Raw genomic sequence first — 19,198 nt, 5'->3', positions numbered from 1 at the left:
TTTAAGACCTATTTTTGACTCTATCTAAGGAGATCTTCACAGCCCTCATTTTCATTTTGTCCTCCCATTTCAATGGTCATTAGCATTTAGGCTTCTTTTATCATATCTAAATCCTTCCCTAATTTCACTACTAACATTCATTTGTTTGTTTAGGTCCTTAAAAGTTGAATTTCTTACCCATTGCTTTAGTTATGAAAAAAATTACAGTTCTATTATAAAGCAGTATTCATTTACTCCATGATATTGTTTACAAAGATACTTGATTAATTTCTACTTCATAAGCCTGATGTCCTCCAAGTCCTTACAGTCTATGGTTTCCATTCTTTTATGGGAAACAAATGTGAGTGGCCCTCTGTGCCACTCTGCTTAAGTCACATTAAGATCTTTGTGCATATTGCCCAAAACAATTAATTTCAAGTATTTCATTAATAGAAAATGAAATATTTTGGGGGGGGTTCACTTTTATAATTTTATCTATGTAAATGATACTTCAATTAGACTGATTATCTATCTACATATCATACATGTAAAGGAGTACATATAGCACGAATCTGAACTTTTATATGCATCTTAAACAGAAACCTTGTTTCGTATTTTATGTATTCTATCAAAAAGCCTGTTAATGTTGCCTGTAAATTTTTAGATCCTAAAACATGTAACCAAACAGTCTTAAAGCATTAACCTCCAATTCCAATGTTCCAAAGGTAGCCCAGTATGTTTGCCCATTATTGTTATTTTTTAATTGTACAATATAATATATATATATATATATACAAAGCAGAGAAAGAAAAAAGCAATAGTTTTCAAAGCACTCTTCAACAAGTAGTTACAGGACAGATCACAGAGTTTGTCATGGGCTACCATATGACCCTCTCAGATTTTTCCTCCTAGCTGCTCCAAAATGTAGGAGGCTGGAAGGCATAAATATTTTTTTATCATCACAATCGATTTTTTTTGTGTGAAAAAATAACATGTATACAAAAAAGCAATAAATTTCAAAGAACAGGACCACAATTAGTTGTAGAACATATTTCAGAGTTTGGTATGGGTTAAAAACCTAAAACCTAAACCACAATTTTAGGTTTTTACTTCTAGCTGCTCTAAGGTACTGGAGACTGAAAGATATCTCAATTTAATGATTCAGAAATCATATTCATTTGTTAAATCCTATCTTCTCTGTATAACTCCACCGTCATCTTTGATCTTTCCATCCCTCTCTTCAGGGGTGTTTGGGCTATGACCATTCTAATTTTTTCATGTTGGAAGGGTCTGTCAGTAATATGGGGTATGGAAATGGAATGACCTGATGTTTTGGAGAGGTTGGGCCCTCTAGGTTTCAGGACTTATCTTGTCCAGTGACCCATCTGGAGATTGTAGTTTTCTGGAAAGTTACTATAGTGTATGGAACCCTTCTGGAATTGTATATATTACCCTCGATGTTCTTTCTTTAAGATTGGCTGGGATAGTCCTGGCAGGGGTTTGGCAAGTTATGATAGGTTACAATGTCTAACTGAAGCTTGTGTAAAAGCATCCTCAGAGTAGCCTCTCGATTCTATTTGAACTCTCACTGCCCCTGATACTTTATAAGTTACACCCTTTTTGTCAGGATGGAATTATTGATCAAAATAATTCAATCCCTGGAAGTCATCTCCCATGCTGCTATGGAGACTTTCACTCTTGGATGTCATGTCTCATGTAGGGGAGAGGGCAATGGTTTCACTTGCAGAGTTGGGATTAGAGAGAGTGAGGCAACATCTGAGAAACAAAAGAGGTCCTCCAGAAGTAACTCTTAGGCACACCTGTAGGTAGGCTAAGCTTCTCTGCTATCTACATGAGCTTCACAAGAGTAAGCTTCAAGATCAATGGCTTGGCCTATTGATTTGGTTGTCCCTAAAGTTTAACAGAGTATCAGGGGATTCCCTCATTATAAAGTTTGATAGTTCCATATTTTTCTCCCATTTGTTAATACTTTGAGATTATCTGCTTAATATACTCCAGGATGTATATAGGCATTAAATTAAACTACACAGGATTAAAGCACCTCTTTCTTATTCTGGGCTATCTTGTGTTTCAGCTGTTCAAATGACCTATACAGACAGATTGAGTTAGATTATGTGCTACAGAAAATTTCGGTTCCAGACTAAGTAAACTTGTCTTCTTTTTGTCTCAAAGAGTACGCGTGATTCTAAAATATAGACAATGTTTTCCTTACTTGTGTGTTCTGAATTACTTTTACCCTGATCTGATTGGCTTCATTCTTATCTCTATATAACAAACCCTCAAAATCCAGAAGTAATAATTACCACTCCGGACTAAATGTGTCTGCTATAAGAGCTTACAATCTAAGCCTCTGTTTCCTTGTCAGCATTTTCTAAAGAGACCGTACCATAATCGTTCTTTTGTTTTGAGCTTATTTTGCCTCACTAAATGTCTCACACATTCATTCACATGGTGGCATGCCTCATGGCTTCATTCATTTTTGTAGCAGCACAACATTCATTCATATGTAAACACCATCATTTGCCAATCTGTTTATCAGTCAGTGCATCCTTCGGCCACCTGCATTCATCTGGCATTATGTATAATGCCCAAAATCCACAGCCCATCAGCACTCTCAATTTTAGATGATTTAATATTCCCAAGAGAAAGATAACAAATAAACACATCCTTACCAAATAGGAAATCTAAACTTTCTCCTAACTCTTTCCCCCCCCCCATTATTTATCTCTGCTGTTGCTGTGGTAGTGTTAATGTTTTCCTTTTAAACATGGCCCATAGATGCAATAGCAGTTTTCCCCTTGTACCCTGGACCTAAATACTCTTTTTCCACAAATCATACCTTTGAAATAGTTCTTGCAAGAATGAATTTATATTTCTAGTGTTAATCAGTGGGATACATAGGTCTATACAATCCCTTTCAATCTTGTTCACCTTCAATATGGTAGAACTACTTATAGACCCACTAGAGAACTGCCTTCACTTCTATCTAGTCCCTTATGAGGAGTTCACCCTCATTAGCTAACTAGAGTTCACCCATCTCTAGCTTCTGTGTATCTCTAAGACCCCTATATTCTTTGATTTTACCTTTACCATGGTCATAAAAGTGGAATCATACAGTTTCTATCATTTTATGTCTGGTTTATTTCACTCAGCGTTATGTCCTCAAGGCTCATCCATCTAGTTATGTGCATTAGGACATCATTTCATTTTACTGATGCATAATATACCATCAAATGTATATACCACATTTTCTTAATCCACTCAATTCTTTTTCTTTCTTTTTTTTTTTTCATGGGCAGGCACTGGGAATCAAACCAGGGTCTCGGGTGTGGCAGGCAAGAACTCTGCTTGCTAAGCCACTGTGGCCAGCCCTATCCACTCATTTCTTGATGGGTATTTGATTTGTTTCCATTTTTGGTGAATGTGAATAATGCTGCTATGAACATTGGGGTGAAAATGTCTGTTTGTGTCATTGCTTTCAGTTCTTCTGGGCATATACCAAGTGGTGCTACTGCTGGGTCATAGGCAAATCAATATTTAATAGCCTAAGGAACTGCCAAACTGTCTTCCATAGTGACTGCACCATTATACGTTCCCAGCAGCAGTGCTTAAATGTTCCAATTTCTCTGCATCATCTCCAAACTTATAGTTTCCTGCTTATTTAGTAGCAGCCATTCTTATAGGTGTGAGGTCGTATCTCCTTGTAGTCTTGGTCTGCATTTCCATTATAGCCAATGAAAATGAACATCTCTTCATGTGCTTTTGAGCCTCTGTATTTGCTCTTCAGAAAAACACCCATTCATATCTTTAACCCTTTTTATAATTGGATTGCTTGTTCTTTTGTTGTCGAGTAGTATGATTTCTTTGTATATACAGGAAATCAAACCTTTGTCTGATAAGTGATTTCAAGATATTTTTTCCTATTGACTTAACTGCTTCTTCACTTTTTTGTTACTTGTGCTTTGGGTGTAATGTTTAGGAAGCTACCTCCTATTTCTAGGTCTTGAAGATGTTTCCCTACATTTTCTTGTAGAAGCTTTATGGTGTTAGTTCTTATGTTTCAGTGCTTGATCCACTTTGTGTTAATTTTTGTATAAGGTGTAAGGTAGTGGTCCTCTTTCATTCATTTAGCTATTGATATTCAGTTCTTCCAAGTCCATTTGTTGAAAAGACTATTTTGTCCCAGTTCAGTGGATTTGGGTCACCTTGTAAAAATCAGATGACCATGGATTTGTTGGTCTATTTCTGCACTCTTGACTCAATTCCTTTGGTCCATACTTCTATCTTTGTGCCAGCACCATGCTGTTTTGACCACTGTGGCTTTATATTAAGATTTAAATTCGGGGAGCGTTAATCCAACTACTTCATTCTTCTTTTTTAGGATGTTTTTAACTACTCAGGTTCTCTTTCCTATCCAGATGAATTTGGTAACTATCTTTTCCAAGTCTTCAAAGTAGGTTGTTGGAATTTTGATTGATACTGCATTGAATCTGCAGATTAAGTTGGGTAGAATTAACATCTTAACTATTGTGCTGGTTTGAACTGTGGTGGACCCCAGAAAAGCCATGGTCTTTAATCCTCATTTAACATTGCTGGGTAGGAGCATTTTGGTTGATTGTTCCTCTGAGGTGTGATCCAACCGATTGTGGGTGGACACTTTTGATTGGATTATTTCAATGGAGGTGTGTCTTCACCCATTGAAGGTGGAGTTGTTTGCTGGAATCCTTTAAAGAAGGAAACATTTTGGACAGTACCTTTTGTAGAGCCATGAGAAAGCCAGCAGATGCTGCCATGTTTGCCATGTGCCCTTCTACCTAAGAGAGAAATGTTGAACGTCATTAGCTTTTTGGAACCATGGTATCTTTCCCTGGGTGCCTTAGATTGGACATTTCTATAAATTTGTTTTAATTGGGACAGTTTCTCAGCCTTAGAACTGAAAAATAGCAACTTATTAAATTCCCCTTTTTATAAGCCATTCCATTCTGGTATATAGCATTCTGGCAGCTAGCAAACTAGAACAACTATATTTATCCTTCCTATCCATGAGCAGGGAATGTCTTTCCAGCTATTTGGATCTTCTTTGATTTCTTTTAGCAATTTTTTGTACTTTTCTGTTTACAAATCCATTATATTCCTAGTTAAGTTCATTCCTGAGTACTTGATTCTTTTAGTTGTTATTTTGAGAGGAATTTTTTCCTTAACTGACTTCTCAGTTAGGTCATTGCTTGTATATAGAAATGTTACTGATTTTTGCACATCAATTTCATATCCCACCACCTTGGTGAATTTGCTTATTAACTCAAGTAACTTTGCTGTAGATTTCTCAGTATTTTCCAAGTAGAGTTGTCCCATCCCGCGGGACAGATGAACCTGGACCTGAGGGAGGGATGAGAATGGGGGGACAAGAGACACAGAGAATGGAAACAAGACAGGATTCTGATCAAGTCTCATTTATTGAGGGCGAATTCAGGGTATTTATGCAGCAAGAAAGGGGAGGTGACTTGTATCAGACGTTAGCAGAGGTTGGGCGTTACCCTGTGGTTAAGCAACCAATCAACAGAGACTAAGTTGGGAAAGGCAGTTTAGCCAAGGCTGGTCAGCTGATTTCGGGGAAGGGCAGAGCAGAAATGGGGAAATAGAAACTTAAATTGAGATAGAAACTTAACTTGAGTTAGTACCTAAGATGGCGTCAGACCACAACATGGCCGGCACACTGCCAGTGCCATAAGCAGTTTCCCACATAGAGTATCATGTCATCTGCAAATAATGAAAATTTTACTTCCTTTCCAATTTGGATGCCTTTTATTTCTTTGACCTGCCTGATTCCTCTAGCTAGAACTTCTAGCACAATGTTAAATAATAATGGTGACAGTGGGCATCTGTGCCAGTTAGAAAGGATGTATGTACCCTAGAAAAGGCATGTTTTAATCCTAATCCCATTTTGTAAAGGCAGCCATTTCTTCTAATTCCTATTCAGTACTGTATATTTGAAACTGTAATTAGATCATCCCCCAGAGATGAGACTCAATCAAGAGTAGTTGTTAAACTGGATTAAGTGGAGACATGTCTCCACCCATTTGGGTGGGTCTTGATTAGTTTACTGAAATCCTATAAAAGAGGAAACAATTTGGAGAATGTGAGAGATTCAGAGAGAGAAGAGAATGCTGCAGCACCACAAAGCAGAGAGTCCACCAGCCAGTGACCTTTGAAGATGAAGAAGGAAAATGCTTCTCAGGGAGCTTCATGAAACAGAAAGCCAGGAGAGAAAGCTAGCAGATGATACCATGTTTGCCATGTGCCCTTCCAGCTGAGAGAGAAGCTCTGACTATGTTTACCATGTGCCTTCTCACTTGAAAGAGAAACCCTGAACTTCATCAGCCTCCTTGAATTGAGGTATCTTTCTCTGGACACCTAAGATTGGACATTTCTATAGACTTGTTTTAATTGGGACATGTTCTCTGCCTTAGAATTGTAAACTAGCAACTTATTAAATTCCCCTTTTAAAAAGCCATTCCATTCCTGGTATATTGCAGTCCTGCAGCTAGTAAACTAGAACAGCATCCTTGTCTTGTTCCTGAACTTAGGGGAAAGCTATTGGTCTCTCTCCACTGAGTACGATGTTAGCTCTTGGGCTTTCATATATTCTCTTTATCATATTGAGAAAGTCACATTTGATTCGTATCTTTTGAAGTGTTTTTTTTCTTGTCAGAAAAGGATGTTGAATTTTGTCAAATGCTTTTTCAGCAACAATCAAGATGAACATGTGATATTTCCCTTTCAATTTGTTAATGTGCTGTATTACTTTAATTCATATCCTTGTATTGAACCATTCTTGCATTCCAGGTATAAACCCCACTTGGGTCATAGTGCATAGTTCTTTTAATGTGCTGTTGGATTCACTTTGCTAATATTTTGTTGAGAATTTTTGCATCGGTATTCATTAGGGAGATTGGTCTATAGTTTTCCTCTCTTATAGCATCTTTACTCAGTTTTGGTATTAAAACGATATTAGCTTCATAAAGTGAGTTAGGTAGAATTCCTTTTTTCTCAAGGTTTTGGAAAAGTTTGAGCAGGATTGGTGTTAGTTCTTTTTGGAATGTTTGATAAAATTCCCCTGTGAAGCCATCTGGCCCTGGGATTTTCTTTGCAGGAATATTTTTGATGACTGATTGAATCTCTTTATTTGTGATTGGTTTGTTGAGATTTTCTATTTCTTCCTGAGTCAGTGTAGCTTATTTGTGTGTTTCCAGGAATTTGTCTGTTTCATCTCAGTTGTCTAGTTTGTTGGCATATAGTTGTTCATAGTATCCTCTTATGATTTCTTTTATTTCTACAGGGTCTATCGTAACACACCTTTTCTCATTTCTGATTTTGTTTATTTGTATCCTCTCTCTTTTTTTCTTTGTCAGTCTTACTAGTGGCCCATCAACTTTACTGATTTTCTCAAAGAATCAATTTTTGGTTTTAGTGATTCTTTCTATTGCTCTTTATTCTCCCATTCATTTTACTCTGCTTTAATCTTTGTTATTTCACTTCTTCTATTTGCTTTGGGGTTGGTTTGCTGTTCTTTCTCTAGTTCCTCCAGGTGAGCAGTTAAATCCTCAATTTTTGCCTTCTTTTCTTTCTTTCTTTTTAATATTTTTTTGGTGTATGGGCTGGGAATTGAACCCTCATCTCCTGCATGAAAAGTGAACATTCTACCACTGAACCACCCATGTACCCTCTTTCTTTTTTAATATAGGCACTTAGGGCAATAAGTTTCCCTCCTAGCACAGCCTTTGCTGCATCCCATAAATTCTAATATGTTGTATTCTCATTTTTATTTATCTCCAGATAGTCATTGATTTCTCTAGCAATTGCTTCTTTGACCCATTGGTTATTTAAGAGTGTGTTATTTAATCTCCAAATATTTGTGTATGTTCTCATTCTTTGATGGTTGTTTAGATCCAGCTTCATCCCATTGTGATCAGAGAAGGTGCTTTGAATAATTTCAATATTTTTAAATTTATAGAGATCTTTTTTGTGCCCCAGCATATGATCTATCATGGAGAATGTTCCATGAGGTCTAGAGAAGAATGTATAACCTTGTGCTTTGGGGTGCATTGACCTATATATGTCTGTTAGGTCTTTTCTATCAAGCTATTTAACTACTCTCTTTCCTTGTTCATCTTCTGTTTGATTGTTCTATCTATAGAGGAGAGTGGTGTATTGAAAACTCCTACCATTATTGTTGAAACATTTGTTGCTCCCTTCAGTTTTGTCAATGCCTGTCCCATGTACTTTGGAGTTCCTTGATTGGGAGCATGAACATTTATGATTGTTATATCTTCTTATAGATACAACATAATCTATGTTTGACCCTTTGATTAGCACATAGTGCCATTCTTTGTCTCTTATGATGGCTTTACATTTAACATCAATTTTGTCTGATATTAGTATAGCTACTCCTGCTTTCTTTTGGTTAAAACTTGTGTGGAGAATCTTTTTCCATCCTTTCACTTTCAGTCTATTTGTATCCCTGTGTCTAAAATGAGTCTCTTGTAAGCAGCATATAGCTGAATTACATTTCTTAATCCATTCTGCCAATCTGTATCTTTTAATTGGTAAATTTATTCTGTTAACATTCAAAGTTATTACTGAAAAGACATTTCTTGATTTGGATCATGAAATAAATTATTTGTCAGATTTATATATCATTTTCCTTCTTTCTCTTTGTATTATATAAATTACTCTTAGAACTCCTTTTAGTATTTCTTGTAGGACTGGTTTCTTTTTTTTAATATGTTTTTTTATTAATTAAAAATTAACAACAAAAAAACATTAAGATATCATTCCATTCTACATATACAATCAGTAATTCTTAATATCATCACATAGTTGCATATTCATCATTTCTCAGAACATTTGCATCGATTTAGAAAAAGAAATAAAAAGACAATAGGAAAATAAATAAAATGATAACAGAGAAAAAAGATTATACATACCATATTCCTTACCCCTAGCTTTCATTTACCACTAGCATTTCAAACTAAATTTATTTTAACATTTGTTCCCCTATTATTTGTTTTTATTCCATATGTTCTACTCTTCTGTTGATAAAGTAGATAAAAGGAGCATCAGTCACAATGTTTTCACATTCACAGAGTCTCATTGTGAAAGCTATATCATTGTTCAATCATCATCAAGAAACATGACTACTAGAACACAGCTCTACATTTTCAGGCAGTTCCCTCCAGCCTCTCCACTACATCTTGAACAACAAGGTGAAATCTACTTAATGTGTAAGAATAACCTCCAGGATAACCTCTCAACTCTGTTTGGATTCTCTCAGCTATTGACATTTAGTCTCATTTCACTCTTCCCCCTTTGGTCGAGAAGATTCTCTCAATCCCTTGATGTTAATTCTCAGCTCATTCTAGGGTTTTTCTCAGTCCCCTGATGCTGAGTCTCATCTCATTCCCGGATCTCTGTCCCACATTGCCAGTAAGGTCCACACTCCTGGGAGTCGTGTCCCATGCAGAGAGGGGGAGGGTGGTGAGACTGCTCGTCTTGTTGGCTGGAGAGAGAGGCCACATCTGAGCAACAAAAGAGGCTCTCTTGGGGATGACTCTTAGGCCTAAATTTTAAGTAGACTTGACCTATCATTTGTGGGGTTAAGTTTCATATGAACAAACCCCAAGGCTGAGGGCTCATCCTACAGCTTTGGTTGTCCACATTGCTTGTGAGAATATCAAGAATTCAACTTGGGGAAGTTGAATTTCTCCCCACTCTCACCATTCACCGAAGAGGGCTTGTAAATACTTTTCCACTCACTGATCAAATCACTCTGGGATTCATCAGGGCATCACTCTGGACAAACCAACAAAATCTCATGTCCTACCTGAGATTCCAAGTACTTATGTGTTCATTCAAACTATCTACATAAGTTGTATTAGGAAATGCTCTAGTCAAAATATAAATTTTGTAACAAATAAACATTTTTTGCTTTAATAGGACCAGTTTCTTGTTGACAAATTCTTTCAGGACTACTTTGTCTGTGAAAACTTTAATCCTTCCCTCAACTTTGAAGGACAATTTGTCTGGGTACAGAATTCTTGGCTGGAAGCCTTTCTCTTTCAGGATCTTGAATACATCATACCACTGCCTTCTCACCTCCAGGGTGCTAGTTGAGTAGTCTGAACTCATTCTTATTTTATTTCCCTTGTCTTTAGTGGACTGTTTTTGTCTTGCTGCTTTCAGGATTTTCTGTTTCTCTTCAACGTTTAACTGACTTAGTATTATGTGCCTTGTAGAAGGCCTATTTTGATTTATTCTGTTTGGAGTTCTTTGGACATCTTTGGCTTGTATATTTATGTCCTTTATGAGGGTTGGGAAGTTTTCCCCATTATTATCCTCAGCTACTCTTCCAAGCCCTTCACTCCTCTCTTCTCCTTCCGGGACACCAATGATTCTTATATTTGCGTGCTTTGGTTTGGCTATCATTTCCCTGAGTTCCCACTCAATTTTTCCATCTTTTTTGCCTATTGCTGTTTTGAGTCTTCTAATTCAGTTACCCTGTCCTCTATATCACTTATCCTTCCTTCTGTCTCTTCACATCTGATGTTGTGTGCCTCTAGTATGTTTTATATTTGGCCAACAGTCTTTAATCTCTGTGGTATCCACTATATTTTCTATTTATTCTTTCAAATTTAACTAGAAACAGGATAGAAAATTCCTTTTAACCACTGTAATATTTTCTAAATGCCTTCTATGCAATCAGTTAAAATATTTCAGCACCTTACTTATACAAGATTAAAGAATAAGTTATTTGTAACAGTTTTTCCCATAACAGTGAGAAGATTTGTTTTATGAAATAAAGGATAATATGAACATAAACATTAACAAGTATATTATTCTGATATCTACATTATTTTTAACAGGGAGAAAACTAAGCTTCAGTTTTGTATGAATCCTCAGCTTAACACAAGTTGTTTTTTTTTTAATATATGATACACAAAGCTTTTGAACCTGTGTACTTCTTTCCAATAGCATTATTCATGAAGGGGAAAAGAGACAGGGATACTGCAAAATGGAAGAAGAAAGAATTTATGTTTAGGTTTGGAACACAGCCAGGCATTTATATACTTTATACCTAAAACACACAACTGATTACTTTATAATATACTTAGAATCTCACAGTTTAATTCAGCATCACCTTCAGAGGTTGACACATAATTAGCTTTCTTATATTGAAGGGGTTTTTATACAGAAAAATCTCAAATTTTTGTCAATATTATTTCCAAATGCTAAATAATACCAGGTATATACTAGTTTACAAAATTAAGTTATGGTTTCTATAAAAAGAGCTCTATTTAAATGCTTGTGTAAAGGTTTTACAGCAGCCATGTCTTCTATGAGGTAGCTGCTTTTCAAATACTTCCAGCATTTTAATTCTTTCATTATGACTGTTTTACACTATACCCTGGCACAAGTATATTCTAACTAGAATATAAACTTTGAGAAGCTAAGACATGTCTTTTCTATTCATAACAGCATTTATTAACATCAATATTTTGATTGATGTTAGCAAAGTCGCTACAAATTCAAAGTCTTACACAAACTGAAGTAACAAAGGCCAAGTAAAAAGAAGACAGATTCTTTGAAATCCAGGCATTGAAGGTTATTAAAAAAATCCATTTATATTTCTTATTAAACTTACCTGATTTCTTAAATAGAGTACATTTGAAGCATTAGCATTTTCTTAATTATATTTTACATAACTTTGTATGAGGTACTTGCTCAATTCATGTAACCTAACTTATCTAATTAGACTATTTTAAGAGGAATTTGGAGAATGTATTTATATTATTAGCTTATTTTTTAGTAAACTTATATAGATGCAGGGGAAACACACTCAAGCCTAACAAAATTGTATTTGTGCAATTCAAAATTTATCATAAATTCCTTTTGTCTGAGTTTGAAAAATTTCCTTTGCTCTTCTGTCTTAAAATACACATGATTTTTGACTTCCAGGAAGATGGCCAGCTAGAGTAGCTCAAGATCAGCCCAGATCCACGGAAAAGTTAGAGAAGGGACAGGAGGGTGACAAAGGTGGCAATTTGGTAGTGTGGCTGACCTGGTAGAGCCTTCTGCAGCACATGCATCAGCCCTTGTTGCAGAGGCCGAAGAACTGAGAGGTAGAAAGCTGGAGCCTGGCATGGAGGCATGGAACTGCAGAGCCCATGGGAGTGCACAGACAGGAACACGGAACTAGGAAGTAAGCCATGTCAGGTTCCTTGTGTGCACTGCCCTCATGAACACAACTCACCCCACACACCATGCACCTGAATCCTGTTACCTGCTCCCATTCCCCGTGCTCCAGGTGACCCTACCCCACAGGACCCCAGTGCACGTGCATGCCCCACAGCCCCACACTGTGAGCAGCCCAACCCACCTCTCCTGTATCCCTCTCAAGCACTACCTCCTCCTCCCTATTCCCTGCAGGCTGTTGCAGGGAATAAAGGTTGCGGGCACTAACCCCCATACCTAGACTATACATCCCCTTCCCCGCCCATGTGTCACACATCCTTCCCCATCCTCCCTGAACTCAGTGCATCCATTTACAGCATTTCCAGGCCCACGCATGTGCACAGGCCCCCAATAACATCATTCAGCTCTGGGGACTGCACTTTACAGCAGTCCTAGAACCGCGCATGTGCACGGCCCTCAGCCTCATGTCCCAGCTCTGAGAAAGTGCTCACCTGTGCATCTGGGTCACATCTGCCCCAAATCCATGAAAGCATAATGCCAACCTGCTACCACAGCTCTATGCATGCACACAAATACCCCTTGCCTTAGACCAGTGCATACCAAGGTTATGCCCCCAAGACCGGTGCACCCACACAGCTCTATCTTCCCTGGCCCTGGGCACCCATATTCACAAGCATCAGCATAACATCCCCAACCCGCACCCATACCTGCCCTGAAACAAATCAACACACTGAGTGATCCACCCTGTGCGCTGCTCCCTGCTATGCAACCATCCCACAAACACAAGAACTTAGACTACTGAAATAAATCAACTCCCCAAACAAATCAATCAAGGGATCTACATGCGACAGAGACAGCAGAATATCACTAAGCATATCACAATGCAGACAGATACAGCCTTGCCTAATGACCAAGTTAAAACACCAGAGGAGACACAGACATTGGAACAGCTAATCAAAGATGTTCATGCAACTCTACTTAATAAAATAAGTGGGATAGCAAATGCCATAAAGGAGATCAAGAAGCCTGTAGAAGACCACTATTATGCAAATTTCAGCCAGATATTGCAAACTGCCACAATACGGCTAACATACTTTACAAAATAAACTGTATAAGCAGATGGCTCAGACTTCCACTGTTTCCTATTGCTTCACCACCTCTCTCCCCACATGGGAAACTTCCTAGGCCAATTAACAAAGAAGGAGAAAACCTGGTCCTGGCTTATGAATGGGTTTTCCTGTTATGCTGGTACCAGCTGGAAGTGGATTGCCACTGCATTAAATCCTGTACAGAGATTACCCTGAAGGATCGTGATGAGGAGAAAACCTTCCAAAGGGAAACATTTCAGGGAATTCATGTAGGTGTACACTCTCTTTGGAAGGACAACTGGCCTGAGATCCTGATCTATACTAATTTTTAGGCAAGGCTGATGGTTTGGCTGGTTGATTGGGCCAAAGAAAGAACAAGATTATAGGTTTATGACATGGAGTTCTGGGGAGAAGTTTGTAACTGGTCTTCTCAGAAGATCTTGACTTGTCCCTGTGAATGTTAGTCTGTAGCTTTCCCCAGCTTACCTAGTACAGTTTAATAGGTCTATATAACATGACCACGGCAGCACAGATGAAATCTCTACATAGAATCAAAATAAGAATTTCCCCTCACTAGGGCTGCTCTGATCACTATCATTCCTGAGTGCCCAGTATGCCAAAGAAAAGATGTATGATCTACCCCTGTGTAGTACTAGACATCACATACTCTAAGGGGACTGTCTACCCTGTGGCAGGTCAAATATAGAGTTATGCCCCTATATTGTGCAGGGGTTAGATAGCGATCTTCATAGGTATATACATATATTCTGGGAACTTAATTATCATTTGTACCCTAATGTTTCTTCCAGCACCACCATTGATAGATTATTGAATCCCTTTTTTGCCTTATTTATCATTATGGTTACCACAGACAAAATGTCACTGGGCACATTTTTTTAGGAAATGAAAAGTGACAATGGGCTTATACCCATATGAATTCACCAAACTTACTAATGGCCCTTCAATGCAGAAACAACTGAATTGATAGAGTGGTAGGATAACCTATTTAATGCTTATCATTTTACTAACTGGGGAAAGACATATCAAAATTTTGGGATATTTTCCTATTTGATGCACTACATACCTTAAACATGAGGTTAAGGTATGTGCCATCTTTCCCATAGCCAGAATGCATGAAACCAAGGTGGAAGAAGTCACTCTATCTCACTACATAATCTCTGGGGAAATTTTTTTCTTTCTATTCTTGTGACTTAGGTTTGGAAGGCTAGAGGTCCTAGTGTTCCAGGGAGGAATGTTTTCACCAGGGAGCATGATTGTGACTGGCCTCTGATCACTTTGGGCTACTCAAGTCACTAAACCAACGTGCAGAAAAAGACCTGTCCCTCAAAATTGGGGGCATTGGACGAGAGTAAAAATTGAATCCCAGAAGTCATGTGTTGAAATATTTGAAAGTTATACATCAAGCTAGCAGATTCTTTAACACATCCTATGTTAAACATAGGATAGTGAAACATATAAAATATTTATCATTTGTACCCTAATGTTTCTGCCAGCACCACCATTGATAGATATAGAATATATATATTCACACAAGAAAATATCTGGAAACCCAGGATTGTGGACTAGGGGATATTTGAAAAGAAATTCTTGAAGGACCTTGAATATGGTCTAGAAGGAGGTGCACAGCCTCCCGATGAGCATGTCTTTTTGGCCCATTGAAATCTTTACTCCATGGTAAAGTTCATGATTCTCGAAGGGCCAGTTTTGGGCCCTACATATGATGGGGACAAAGGTAAGTTACATTCTTCCTTGAATCTTAGGACAATAATGCTTGCTGGGGTCATAGAGCCCAAGGGAATGTGGATTTCTACTGTACAACATGGATAAGTAATATTAAATCCAGAACTCAGGGGATTACTAGACTGCTTCTTCATATTCCTTTGTCCATTAGTTGTGATCAATGGGAAATAGTGGCAGTGCAATAAAAAATGATCATTTTAGTACTAATATCCTATAAGAATGAAATTTTGGTTGTCCCAAAAGGTAGAGTACTCATTTGAACTTGAGTACTGATGGAAGATAAGATGAAATGAGGGAAATTCTGTTATCAAGTTAAGCCTCACAACTGCTTAAAGAAACAAGTATTATGGCAACCATGTTTTATGTTAATTATTTATTTCTTCTTTCCTTTCTTCCCCTAGGTAACTAATATGAAGAACATGATGGTGGCTAATATCTTGGTTTTGATCTCTCTGCAGTGATACAATAACTAATTATTCTCTTATGATGTTCAATTTTATTTACACTGCCTACTATGTCTTGCCCGGGTCATCCCCTGGATAAAAGACTATAGTGAATGTAGAGAGTAAAAGGAGAGTTTCTGTTTGTCCCTTCAGTCCTACTCTCAACAGTTTTGCATCATACTTTGTGCCTTGGGAATCTGACATGAATGAACTAACAGACTCCTTGTCCTAGATTTTCTGATTGGTTTATCCAATGTGGAACTTTAGGAGGAACTCGAAATGAGGGAAGGTGGTGACTGAGATCTGTCCATTTGCATTTATTCCTTCTCTGCAGGATCTTAGTGTGCTGGCTGTGGTTTTCGACAGTGGCTCACTCTATAAACTTCTTTATTTCTAGTTTTAATCTGCTCTGTCCTTGCCCCTTTAGGCCTAAGAATGGTAATGTCTGTTCCTGCACTTCCTAGCCCCCTATATTGTACCACTCTTTGTTTTCTGTCACATTGCCTAGTCAATATTCCCTTTTTTATTAAGCTCCTCTTAGGTTACCTAATTTGAATGCCCCATCTCTTACCATGGCAGGTTGCTGACTGATACAATTGTATGAACATTAAAGGAGAGAATCTTCATTTTCTTGCCTTTAATCCAATTATCCTGAAGTACTCCTGGAAGAAGGTCTATTTGTCCAGACATGTATAATATTTAGGTACAAGGCAACATACTACCTATGCTGTTTATATATCCACTGTTTCACTTAACAATATAGGTGGTCGTCTTTTGACTGTATAGAATTTGAAAATGTTTTTAGTTGTTGCAGAGAATTTCAGGGTATGGATGTAGCATAATTTAATATATTATCAATTAATAGATTTTCAGTTTTAAGTTCTATTCACTCGAATGAATTTCTGTACTGCCAAATCTTAGTGTATATCCATAATTACTCAATATGTGACTGTTTAAAATGAAGCCTTTGTACATATTCTTCCACCATTTAAACTATATAAAAATTGAGCACATTTTATTTTCTAGAGATAATCAAAGTGATTACAGTGAAATTATTTGATTTAATATTTATCTGTTTTCAGAGATTTCTTTTATTGAGCAATAACCAATATTTGTAAAATAACCAAAGAAGTGGCACAAAGATACTAAGCAGAAAATATCCCAGTTTTTCCCTCTTCCTCTCTAGTGCCTTATTATAAGTTTGTATAAATATTGATTTCTCTGGCAAAACCAAATATATCTCTGGGGGCTAAGTCCCTTGACCCATGGGCTCTTTGTAAACTCATGTCTTTGGAGTTATCATTTGGTCACTGTCCTGTAGAGCTGTTATTTTCATTTCCTCCAACAGCAATGTTTTATATGATATTATGTTTTAGAGAACACAGGAAATGTGGACTTCATGAATATGCTCTTCTGTTTATACAGGTAAAATGAAACTACGGGAGTACATTTTACATTAAGAAGAGTAGATTAAGTGTCTCATAAGATTCTTAGTTATAATTGTTGTGGACATAGGTCACATCCTCATGGGTATAAGTGTCATCTTTATGCATGGTAGATAAGATCTACAGTTAGGAATTGAGTAGTAAAGGAAGTTAATAGTGAGAATATTATCATTTGGAAACAGTTAACTGACATTAATTTTTACCTAGAACTACAGTGTGTGTCTAGAGAAATGTTAAAGAGATTAGAAAAAGGCAACTGGCTGTATGATATTTTGCATTCAACAGAGGCTATGATTAAATCATTCTGTTACTAGTGTCAGGGAGTGAGAATCATTCATATAATCGTCACTAATAACAGTTATGTGTTGCTGTATCATGAGATGCAAGAAAGGGAGGAAGAGAAATGAGGTTGGAAAGATTTAGTTAGACTAGAAGGGTCTTTAAAGTTCTGTTATGAGTTTTCTGTCCATCTGGAGGCAAAAAGAACCCATTAAACCATTGACACTCAGATTAGGTTTGTTCTGAATACTTTGAATAACTGTGTGAACAGAAAAAAGGTAGGAAGGTGAGCCTTCTGGTGAGGCTTTGCTTGTGTGAGCTGATGAATGCAGGGGTAGTGATAAGAGAGAAAGGAGCAGACACATGACAGATGCACTAAAGGACATGAATTATCTTCATACTACAAATAGGAGAAAGAGAGAACTCAGAAATGAAATGGATGTCACACAATGTCACTGAGTTATTAGGTGGCTGGATGTGAAATGTGTTTTTTCAGATTTTGAAGCCTAGATAAAGTTCATTATACCATGCAGCTTATTTCAAAATAATAGAAATAGTTTTTATTAGGTATTGTTCACCATCTGCAAACTCACTGAGAGATGAAATAAATGAATGATACAGTTACACATGAGAAACTATCTTTAATATGTAACCCTAGATTAAATCCAGAGTCCCTGTCTCCATATTGAGATTAATAATCAACATCAGGATACTGTGGCTCAAAAAAGTATTCAAGCTGTTTCCCTTAGTCTTGTTATATATCTAGCACTCTTTGAAGCACTGTGGGGGTTGTAAAGAGATACAGCAAAAGGAATAGCAGTATGATCTATTTTGTAAGTTTAAATAAAACACTAAAAACTGAAAACTGCCTGAGTTGGAGCACTCGAGAATGAGTTCACGAAGGAGGTAGAATTTGAAAATAAGTAAAATTGAGTACACATCCATGTGGTAGCCCTTGCTGGATTCTCTTCAGGGGGAGAAAAAAAAATGGGGAAAGAACAGTTGAATGGAGCAGATAAATCTGGCAATTTTTTGTCATGAGTCCATTCAAGTTGGAGTATTTTCCTGAACAATCAGTATAAGAATAAATGTTTTAATAAACTGGCAAGTTTCCCAGACTCAGAGTTACATTAATGTGCCTACAGACAATTGTCAGAGATGGTTAATTGTCATGGAGGCTGAGAAACTAGTCACTTAGTATATCAGTATGTGGCAGTCATCAGCTATCAACACTGTCATCACTCTGCCACATATTTTTACTCAGGCTGTATTTTCAGGGAGCCACAGACAAATAAATGAGTGAAAGTAGGGAATTGGAAAGAGTATTGATCTCAGAGTCAGTGAACCCGGGTTCTGGACTAAGTTCTAACATGAGGTAAATTTATGTTTTTGGTCAATTTACTTAATATATACAGATATGTGTTTCCTGTTGTGTAATAACTAGAGATTTTCCTAAATTAGGGATATCAAGTTCATCAGTAGGGTCCCAAGATGATCCGTTGATTTCATTCTTCTTAGTTAGGTTTAGGATACTTTGTTTTCCTAATTTTGGTCTTCCTTTCAGACAAATTTTTAAGTTTTTAGGGGTTAGTCTCTAACCCAAAGCACATGCAAATTTCACTTATCATTTCAGAAAATATTTATTTGTCTCTATTATGTCCCTGGAATGATTCAAGGTTTTTGGATGCATTAGTGAATGAGACAGATGTGGTCAGAAATTGTATAGGCCTTGCAGTTTAATTGTGTGGAATAATCAGCTAATAATCATTGAATTACATCTGTGGTAGATATAACTAAGAATTACAGTGTTGTTTTTTTTTTTTTGCGTGGGTAGGCACTGGGAATTGAACCCAGATCTCCAGCACAGCAGGTAAGAACTCTGCCTGCTGAACCACAATGACCCACCCCATAGTGTTTTTTTTGGTGCATGGTC

Source organism: Tamandua tetradactyla, chromosome 14 (genome assembly GCF_023851605.1).
Source record: "Tamandua tetradactyla isolate mTamTet1 chromosome 14, mTamTet1.pri, whole genome shotgun sequence".
In the NCBI taxonomy this organism is placed as follows: domain Eukaryota; kingdom Metazoa; phylum Chordata; class Mammalia; order Pilosa; family Myrmecophagidae; genus Tamandua; species Tamandua tetradactyla.
The sequence above is the reverse complement of the archived record's forward strand: the minus strand, read 5'-3'. Positions refer to the sequence as shown.